This window comes from Pseudorca crassidens, chromosome 20, assembly GCF_039906515.1.
Source record: "Pseudorca crassidens isolate mPseCra1 chromosome 20, mPseCra1.hap1, whole genome shotgun sequence".
Taxonomy (NCBI): Eukaryota; Metazoa; Chordata; class Mammalia; order Artiodactyla; family Delphinidae; genus Pseudorca; species Pseudorca crassidens.
In genome coordinates this window covers 12,047,220-12,057,630 of record NC_090315.1, presented here as the reverse complement: position 1 = coordinate 12,057,630, position 10,411 = coordinate 12,047,220, and the positions used below count along the sequence as shown (strand labels likewise).

General features: G+C 44.2%; 1 pseudogene; it reads left to right on the top strand.

The window, feature by feature from the left end:
* Positions 1 to 2,975: 2,975 nt before the first annotated feature.
* On the top strand, positions 2,976 to 4,252 carry LOC137214360 (recombining binding protein suppressor of hairless pseudogene; annotated as a pseudogene).
* Positions 4,253 to 10,411: the final 6,159 nt, after the last annotated feature.

The window sequence follows — 10,411 nt, the reverse complement described above, 5'->3', positions numbered from 1 at the left end:
GCCAGTGGAGTGAGGACAAAAATTATGTGCACCACTTCCTGGCATTGCCCATAAAAATATTCCAGGTGATTCTCTCCTTCCTCTTCCACAGTGATCTCTAGCCATGAATTATGGGTGCCACCTGTTCCATATATGTAGCTACAAGATGAAGGACTGCCTGACCTCTGTTGGACATCACTTGAGTGAGAAATCTTTTTTGCACTAAGACACTGAGATTTCAGGTGTTATCTGAAGTATCAAGTCTATCCTAACCAGTACAAAAGTCTTAGTAGAAGCTAATTTCATAATTACACAGGAAGGTAACTCTACAATCCCCCCCTTAAATGTTTGAAACAATTATTTTCAAACTTACATAAAAGTTACAAGTGAAGTAACAAAGGATTTTCCTTCCCTGAACTCTGAGACTATCATGATGTCCCATCACCACTGGATACTTCAGTGTATATTATTACAAATATGGATATTTTCTACACAATCATTTTATAACAACCAACATCAGGAGATTAATATTTGTACATTACTACCATCTAATCCACATATTCCATTCACATTTCATCAATTGCCCCAACAATGTCCTTTATAGCAAAATTATCTAATCTAGGATCACACAATGCGTTTAGTCATTACAGCACGTTAGGCTCCTTCAGTATGGAATAGTTTCTCAGACTTCCATGAGCTTGACACTTTAGAAGATCACATGTTATTTTTGTTCTTGTGTAGAACATCCCTTAATTCGGACTTGTCTGATATTTCCTCGTGATTAGATTCAGCTTATGCACCTTTGACCAGAATATCACAGAAGTGATGATGTGCTCTCTTGGCATACAATTTTATTTATCCCATTTGTGGGGATGTTAATTTCGATTACTGGACCCATATGATATCTGCTACACCTTTCACTGTAAAGGTACTAGTTTTTTCCATTATAATCAGGAAGTAGTGTGTGGAGTGGTACTTTGAGTTCATGAAAATATCTACTTTTCATTAAACTCTCATTAACTGTTTTATTAATATAATCTAGACTCTTGGATTTCTAATCTAGTCAATGTGTTATGATCAGTTACTGTCACTTATTTTGATCCTTAAATTAACCCAGATTTGGCCATGGGAACCCTTTAGGCTGGCTTTTGTGTCCTTTTAATTTGTACCCATCATTCTTTAATCACCCCCTTACTTTCTGGCACAGGACATGTGAGGCTCACCTTGTACTTTCCCAGCCTGTTGATTTGCACCCTTGGGAGTCTCCTAGGTGAAATCTGAAACAGAAGCTCCAGACACAGAGGGTAGGGAGAGACTGAAGAAAGAGGCAGATCACTTCAGGTTGGAAGGTGGCAGGTTTAATAAGGGAACTCACATACAAGGCTTGTCTTTGGTGACTGCAAGACAAATAGATCTCTGCACCTGCCTGCCAGAATCTTAAAAGTTTATATAGAGGCCTTAACTGGGTTCAGTCATGTATTCAATCCAGATGGTCTTAACGACATCTTACTGTCTCAAGGCTGTGTCCTGGAGGCAGCTTCTAGTGGGGAGCCGGCAAGTGGACTGCATATTCCAAAGACAGGGGAGGGGGCAAGGAGCCTCCAATTGCCCAAGTCCAGCTCATGGGTCAACCAGTGGTCACATCCTCGAAATGACCTTCTCCAACTTAGTCCCTCCTTTTAACAAGGAGGCCTTCTTCTGTGTAGTGGAGAATGGTGATTAGAGGCCAAAATATGGGTACTAGGTGTACTCATTACTGTGGAGTCACTGCTCCCGGGCTCTCTCATACCCAGAACTGGCAGGGGATGAGTGTGTGATTGTGTTTATACACTTTTTTTTTTTTTTTTTTTTTTGGTTTTTGGCCATGCTGCACAGCATGCAGGATCTTAGTTCCCCAACCAGGGGTCGAACCTGTGCCGCCTGCAGTGGAAGCAAGGAGTCTTAACCACTGGGCCACCAGGGAAGTCCCAATACACATTTTTTCCCCTATATTTCTTCATACAGTTGACCCTTGAACTTGGGTTTGGACTGCATGGGTCCACTTACACGTGGATTTTTTTTTCAATAGTAAATAGTACAGGAGGGTTGGAGTTTTGGCGAGAGTTTGTGGAAGATGGTGCCTGTTGTGACAGGTTCCTGGCTCACAGCTCCTAAAACCCATGGAATTTCCTGAGTGATAAAGGTGTCTTTTGTTATGTTAATGAGTCGTTGAAATTATGAAACTGTCATTCAAATGGAAGCATTATGGTTCTTCGGAACCATTATTATCTCAAAAGGAAAGGAGAATGATACAGATACACTGGCTGAGGTGTTTTGAGGGGCATCGAAGTGTTCCAGCCTGTGGCTTACCTTAACATGTTTTTTTGTTTGTTTGTTTTTGCGGTACACGGGCCTCTCACTGCTGTGGCCTCTCCCGTTGCGGAGCACAGGCTCTGGACGCACAGGCCCAGTGGCCATGGCTCACGGGCCCAGCCGCTCCGTGGCATGTGGGATCTTCCCGGACCGGGGCATGAACCCGTGTCTCTTGCATCGGCAGGAGGACCCTCAACCACTGCGCCACCAGGGAAGCCCTACCTGAACATATTCTTGAAGTACCATGGCGTGGATTAAAAGAAAATTTGGTGAGCGGCCTCCATCTAAATGACTTACTAGGGAAGCTATGCGAAATTATTTAAAAGAGCAAGGGGGGCTTCCCTGGTGGCGCAGTGGTTGGGAGTCCGCCTGCTGATGCAGGGGACACGGGTTTGTGCCCCGGTCCGGGAGGATCCCACATGCCGCGGAGCGGCTGGGCCCGTGAGCCATGGCCGCTGAGCCTGCGCGTCCGGAGCCTGTGCTCTGCAACGGGAGAGTCCACAACAGTGAGAGGCCCGCGTACCGCAAAAAAAAAAAAAAAAAAAAAAAAAAAAAAAGAGCGAGGGGATCAAACAGTACTTATTCTTCATGCAAAAGCTGCATAGAAGTCATATGGAAATGAAAAAAGGTTGTTTTGCCCTCCTCCTTGTGTGTATCTTATGGGCAGTGGATGGAAGGGAAAAAAAAGAACAAATGGAATGTGATGGTTGTTCTGAACAAGAGTCTCAACCATGTGCATTTATTGGAATAGGAAATAGTGACCAAGAAATGCAGCAGCTGAACTTGGAAGGAAAGAACTATTGCACGGCCAAAACATTGTATATATCTGATTCAGACAAGAGGAAGCACTTCGTGCTGTCTGTAAAGATGTTCTGTGGCAATAGTGATGGCTTTGGTAGGTTCCTCAGCAAGCGGATAAAAGTCATCTCCAAACCTTCCAAAAAGAAGCAGTCATTGGAAAATGCTGACTTATGCATCGCCTCGGTAACAAAGGTGGCTCTGTTTAATCGACTTCGATCCCAGACAGTTAGTACCAGATCCTTGCATGTAGAAGGAGGTAATTTCCATGCCAGTTCTCAGCAGTGGGGAACATTTTACATTCATCTCTTAGATGATGATGAATCAGAAGGAGAAGAATTCACAGACCGCGATGGATACATCCATTATGGACAAACAGTCAAACTTGTGTGTTCGGTTACTGGCATGGCACTCCCAAGATTGATAATTAGGAAAGTTGGTAAGCAGACCGCATTACTAGATGCAGATGATCCTGTGTCACAGCTCCATAAATGTGCATTTTACCTTAAGGATACAGAAAGAATGTACTTGTGCCTTTCTTAAGAAAGAATAATTCAGTTTCAGGCCACTCCATGCCCAAAAGAACCAAATAAAGAGATGATAAATGATGACGCTTCCTGGACAATCAATAGTACGGATAAGGCAGAGTATACCTTTTACGAGGCGATGGGCCCTGTCCTTGCCCCAGTCATACCCGTGCCTGTTGTAGACAGTCTTCAGTTGAATGGCGGTGGGGACGTAGCAATGCTTGAACTTACAGGACAGAATTTCACTCCAAATTTATGAGTGTCGTTTGGGGATGTAGAAGTTGAAACTATGTACAGACGTGGAGAGAGTATGCTCTGTGTTATCCCAGACATTTCTGCATTCCGAGAAGGTTGGAGAGGGGTCCGGCAGCCAGTCCAGCGTCCAGTGACTTTGGTCCGTAATGATGAAATCACTTATTCCACCAACACCCCAGAACTGGCGCCATAGCCACACTGCAGTGCGGGGAGCCATCCTTCGAGCCAACTCCAGCCAAGTGCCCCCTAATGAGTCAAACACAAACAGCAAGGGGAATTACACAAATGTCAGCACAAATTCGACCAATATCACATCATCTACAGCAACAGTTGTGTCCTAACTGCCGTCTTTTTGCTAGGACGTACACTGACTTGAGTGCAGCCAAATGTTGACAAAAAAAAAAAGAAAGAAAAAAATGAACAATCTTCTGTGGTTTCTTGGGAAAACTTTTCATACCCAGTGATACTATTCAAAAAGCCCATTACCTGCAAGTGCTGATTTGAAGTGCAGAAGCCACAGTAAAACAAACAAACAAAAAACCCATCAAAATGTACAAACTTTTGGAAATTGATTTTTTTCAGCTGTTATTTTTGTTTGGTTGGTTTGTGTTTGGTTTTGTTTAAATGGGCAAGAAATAGAGATGTGGTTGGAGTAAAAGGTAATCAAACTAGAGGATGAAAATCTAACATAGTTTTTATGGACCAAGGAACTTGCATAAGCTTTAGCAAAAGGTACATTTCCATCATACCTTTTTTATATCACAGTATATATAATACACCTTTGTTACCAAATAGGTTGTTCTCCTCCCCACCCCCTTTGAGCGTTTGCTCTTAAGTGCATTCAGGTGGCAAGCTTGACCATGCTTGTTTAATCTAATCACCATACTCCTCCAGGTCTTTTTGGTCTAAGGCTGGAACTGTTCTTTTTATTTTATTATTTTCTTTAAAAGCTGAAGTCTTATGACTTTTCATGAGTGGAAGGTGTTGTGATTTCAGCAAGTCAAATCTTGTAAAGGCCTGCGTATTTCTTTTAAGATTATTTGAAGTCTGTGCAAAAGCTTTAAAAAAAAATGCCTCTGCCTTGCCTGCAATACATGCAACGTACGTTGACTTAGGCTCTATTCTCAGACACCATTGACAGTTATTTCTGTGTGTTCCTTTTTTTTAAAAAAAATGTATTTATAGTTGTAATCCAAGAGGTTCTAACATTTACCTGGAATTAAATGTGGCCATTCAGTTATTAATGAAAAGAAAATAGTAAATAGTACAGTAATACACGATCCACAGTTGGTTGAATCCACAGATGGGGAACTTCCAATATGGCGGGCCCTTGGATATGGAGGGCCAGCTGTAAGTTATACTCAGATTTTTGACTGAGTGGAGGGTCAGCGCTCCTAACCCCCAAGTTGTTCAAGGGTCAACTGTATATATTGAAAAGCATAAATTGACACCTCTAAAGTTAATCCCAAACCACAGGCGCATTCTGTTTTCTCCCTTCCCAGCAAAGAGCTCCGATGCCGAAAAGAGTTAATAGCAGGTCTGAGACCACTGTCTGTAGAAAGGCCTGTTTCGAGGTCATGAAGGACATCTGGGAGCTTGGATTTTGGTAGGGTTCCCTCACCATTTCCTGTTAATGGGGATTCACTGTGCCTTGACTGTTTGTACAAATAATGCGGCTTACGCTGAACACCTGCTTTCCTTCTGGGCGCCGGGAATTTGAGTTCGTGCTCTGCAGAGCTTGACTACGTGACCAGCCTGCAGTGGGAATCTTGGGCGATGTGTGTGTGTGACGGGCCTTCCTGGTAGATACACTTCACACGTGTTGTCACAGTTGTTGCTAGGGAATTAACTGTGTCAGACTGGTTTTCTCCAGACTTTACCCCAAGGAACAAAACTTTAGATAAACCAGAGAAAAAAAAGAGGGCCTAGGAGGAAAATGCTTAGCCTCCTTGATAGCTTCACAGAGTTGTCACAGAGCCCCTCCCTTCAACCCCCGAACTGTAATGTTAACCCTGTAAGTGCTGAATTTATTGCTCAGGGGTTTGAGGGGGAAAGAGGGAAACTTTTAAAAGCGTGGGTTTGTATTTTGTGGCTAATACACCTAGGTGTGGGATCATCTCAGTCACGGAAAGCTGCAAAGAAAAAGTGTCAGGGGGCCACAGCGCTCTGGATTTCTGCTGCCAGTGGGCAGGTTGAAACTTAATCTCTGAAGAACAGAGATGTGTCTTGCCTATAGGAACCTCTGGGGAAAAAAGGAGACAACACGAAAAGGGAGGCAATCTCCAGATGGAGATACACTTTCGGAGGTTTCAAAAGCCCTTTTCAGTTGTTATTGGGCTCCTGGGAAGTCAGATGTCTGACCCTGAGAGGCTGATGCTTCTCCAGCCTGGTGTGCATGTTTTCTAGAGGGTCAGTTTGGACTCTAAGAATGATGAAGAGGAAGGGGTTCCAGGAAAGCCTTACTGGAACTTAGAACATAGCTGTCTGACCCTACTGAGTCTCGGCTTTGCTGCTGCCAAAGAAAAGCAGCTGGCTTTTTTGCAAATCCTGAAATCACAGATGCTATCTGCCTGGACCTGCCTCTGAGCTGAAACCTGAGACTGTCTACCTAAGTGTTTCAGCCCCAGCACGTGCTGTGCTTAATTGAAATGGGATGGAATTTCTTCACTCAAAAAACTGGCTCAGACTATGCAACTGTGGCAGACTTAGGACACCCCTCTAGGGGGACCCCAAACTGTGACAAAACAGCATGGATGTTCCCACTTCTGGGCATAGATCCAAAGGAAATGAAAACAGGTTACTGAAGAGATACGTGTGCTTCCACGTTCATTGCAGCATTATTCACAATAACCAAGATATGGAAACAACCTAAGTGTCTGTCAGTGAATGAATGGATAAAGATGATGTGGTGTTATGTATACAATGGAATATTATTCAGTCATGAGAAAAAAGGAAATTCTTCCATTTGGGACAACATGGGTGCATTTGGGGGGCATATGCTAAGCGAGATAAGTCAGACAGAGAAAGACAAATACTGTATGTTGTCATGTATATGTGGAACCTGACAAATAAAACAAAGTAGTGAATATAACAAAAAAGAAACAGACTCACAGATACAGAGGACAAACTAGTGGTTACCAGTGGGGAGAGGGACTGGGGAGAGGTGGGTAGGGCATTAAGAAGTTCAAACGATTATGTATGAAATAAACATGCCACAAGGACATATTGTACAGCACAGGGAATATAGCCAATAGTTTATAATAACTATAGATGGAGTATAATCTATAAAACTTTTGAATCACTATGTTGTACACCTGAAACTAATATAATATTGTAAATCAACTATACCACAATAAAAATTTTTTAAATTAAATTTAAAAAAGGAAAATGGAAAAAAGAATTGATTAGACAGGTCATTAAAAAGTTCAGATACGTTTAAATAAGACCCTGACACCCCCACCTTAAAAAAATTAAAAATAAAAAAAACAAATTATAAAAACAGTAAAATGGTGGTTACCAGGGGCTGGGGGTGGAGGATATGGGAGAGCTATTGTTTAAGGGTACACATAACTAGTAGATAAATAAGTCCTGGAGACCTAATGCATGATCTAGTGATTATAGACAACAAAACTGTATTATAAACATTAATTGTTCTCACCACTTGAAGAAATAATTATGTGATGTGATAGAGGTATTAACTAACACCACAAGGGCAATCATTTTGCAGTAGAAGTGTATCAAATCAATTTGCTGTACACCTTAAATCTACACAGTGTTGTAAGTCAAATATATCTTTTTTTTTTTTTTTTTGCGGTGCGCGGGCCTCTCACTGCTGTGGCCTCTCCCGTTGCGGAGCACAGGCTCCAGACGCGCAGGCTCAGCGGCCATGGCTCACGGGCCCAGCCGCTCCGCGGCACGCGGGATCCTCCCGGACCGGGGCATGAACCCGTGTCCCCTGCATTGGCAGGCGGACTCTCAACCACTGCGCCACCAGGGAAGCCCTGTATCTTATTTTTTTTGAAAAAAGAAAGTGAAAAGAAATATGGAAGTTTCTGGACCCACTGGGTCACACGGAAACACCCACAGGAAAGGCTTATTGCCAGATGAGACCATCTGCTTATCCACACTCTGACAGCATTCATCACTTTTGAGCCCTGTCAAATCAAAACACATCTGAACCTCAATAAGGACAGGCTTCATTCAAAAGGACTTGTATATATACACTACCAAACGGAAAATAGGTAGCTGGTGGGAAGCAGCTGCATAGCACAGCGAGATCAGCTCGGTGCTTTGTGACCACCTAGAGGCGTGGGATAGGGAGGGTGGGAGGGAGACGCAAGAGGGAAGAGATATGGGGATATATGTATACATAGAGCTGATTCACTTTGCTATAAAGCAGAAACTAACACAACAATGTAAAGCAATTATACTCCAATAAAGATGTTAAAAAAAAAAAACACTTGTCGTAGGGAGAACCCTCCGATTTCAGAAATCTGCAAGTGTCTCAAATTTAAACAGAAAAGGGCTTTTCTAAGGCGGAGTAAGAAAGGCTGGCAGGAACGTTGTGAGGTAGGAGCCGGTGGCCAAATCAGGGCTTCAATGAGAAATGTTTATTGTCTTCAAAGACATCCCACGGATGTCCTCAAGATGCTTGAGAACAGTAGATACGGTAAGAAACCCAGAAAATAAAACTGCGGTTCTCCAAATCCTCTGACCGGGAAACCTCAACTCTCACCCGGGCCACAGCTCCCCTGTCCACTTGTGGGTTCATTCACTCCTCCATTCATTGTGGATTCCACCCTTTTATCTGAGGGACTGGCGATACGAAGCTGCGTAAGAATTGATCGCCTCTCGGGCAACACAGGAGGTTAATTAATCAAATATACCTGGATGGGACTTCCCTGGCGGTCCAGTGGTTAAGAATCCACGCTTCCACTGCAGGGGGCGGGGGTCGGATCCCTGGCCAGGGAACTAAGATCCCACATGCCTCGGGGCACAACCAAAAAAATAATAATGATAATAAATTTAAAAATAAATAAATAAAATAAAATATCCCTGGAGGGTGCTGGAGGGCTTCCTGAAGGCCACAGCTGAGTAGGTTTTTAAAGGCACATGAAAGTTTTCCAGGAAAATAAAGGGAAAGAGCGTCTTCCAGGTGGAAACAATGGCCCACATAAAGGGGTGTGAAGACTCGAGAACTCAGGAAAGGCCAAGTCTGGAAAGTCGGGTCTAGAAAAGGGACCCTGCTGGACGTCACGGACAAAACCGAGCCAGGTGAACCAAACCCTTATTTGGTCCAGTGAGGTTTTCCCACTAAACCCCCAGAATTGTCAGACCTCCATGCAACTCCCCGTTACTGGGAGGAAGGCTTCTGATGATCACTGAGGCACAGAGAAGTTAGGAGTTGTGAGGGGATGCTTCTGCCAGTAAGGGGAGATGCTAACGAGAATAGGGAACGTGTCTCAAATGCTTACAGTGTGCGCGGCCCGGTGCTGTGTTTTGTTTTGTTTTGTTTTGCGGTACGCGGGCCTCTCACTGCTGTGGCCTCTCGCGTTGCGGAGCACAGGCTCCTAGCGCTGTGTTTTATGTGTATTCACAGCGTTCTGCCTCTCGATGACCCTGCGAGGAGGTTACAATCTTCCTTTTACACAGATGAGGCACAGAGAGGTAACGAGTCCGTGTTAAACCCTCAACGATGTGGCTTGAAACCACGCCCCTCCCTGCGTTATACTATCTGGCAAGCAGGCCCTATGTCAGCAGGAGGTTTCTCCCTCTTCCGTGGGTCTGTCCTTCACTCCCTGGGGATGGCTGAGTAGTGCCCCCCGCAAAGACACCCACGTCCTGATCCCCAGAACCTATGCATGTGTTCCCTTATATGGCAAGAGGGACTTTGCAGATGTAATCAATGTCTTGAGATGGGGAGATGATCTTAGCTGACCCAGGTGGACCCAATGTAATCACAAGAGGCTTATAAAAGGAAGGCAGCCTGTTGGAGAGAACATTCCATGCAGCTGGCTTTGAGGATGGTGGGAGGAGTCACAAGCCGCCTCTCGAAGCTGGAAGAGGCAAGGAATGGATCCTTCCCTGGCGCCCCCAGAAAGAATCAGCCCTGCCCGCACCTTGACTTTAGCCGTACTCGCTTTGGATCTCTGACCTCCAGAACTGTAAGAGAATATGTTTGTGTTGTTTGAAGCTAAGTTTGTGCTAATTTTCCACAGCAGCCATAGATAAATGAATCCACTCCTCGACTGTCCTTTCCTGATTCCATGAGAATTCCCCCTTTCTTGTCTTGTATTTGTCTTTAGAGCAGCACGGAGACACGGTGAAGAGCACCGGCTTTTGAGTCAGAGCTGGATTCAGGCCCGGCCACTGCCTATTGTCAACTCTGTGACCCGGGTGCCTTATCCTCACTGAACCTCAGCCTTCCTATCTATTAAATGGGAACAAAAGTCATCTGATCCTCATTAGTTATTGAGAACTTATCTAATGTGCCAGGCACT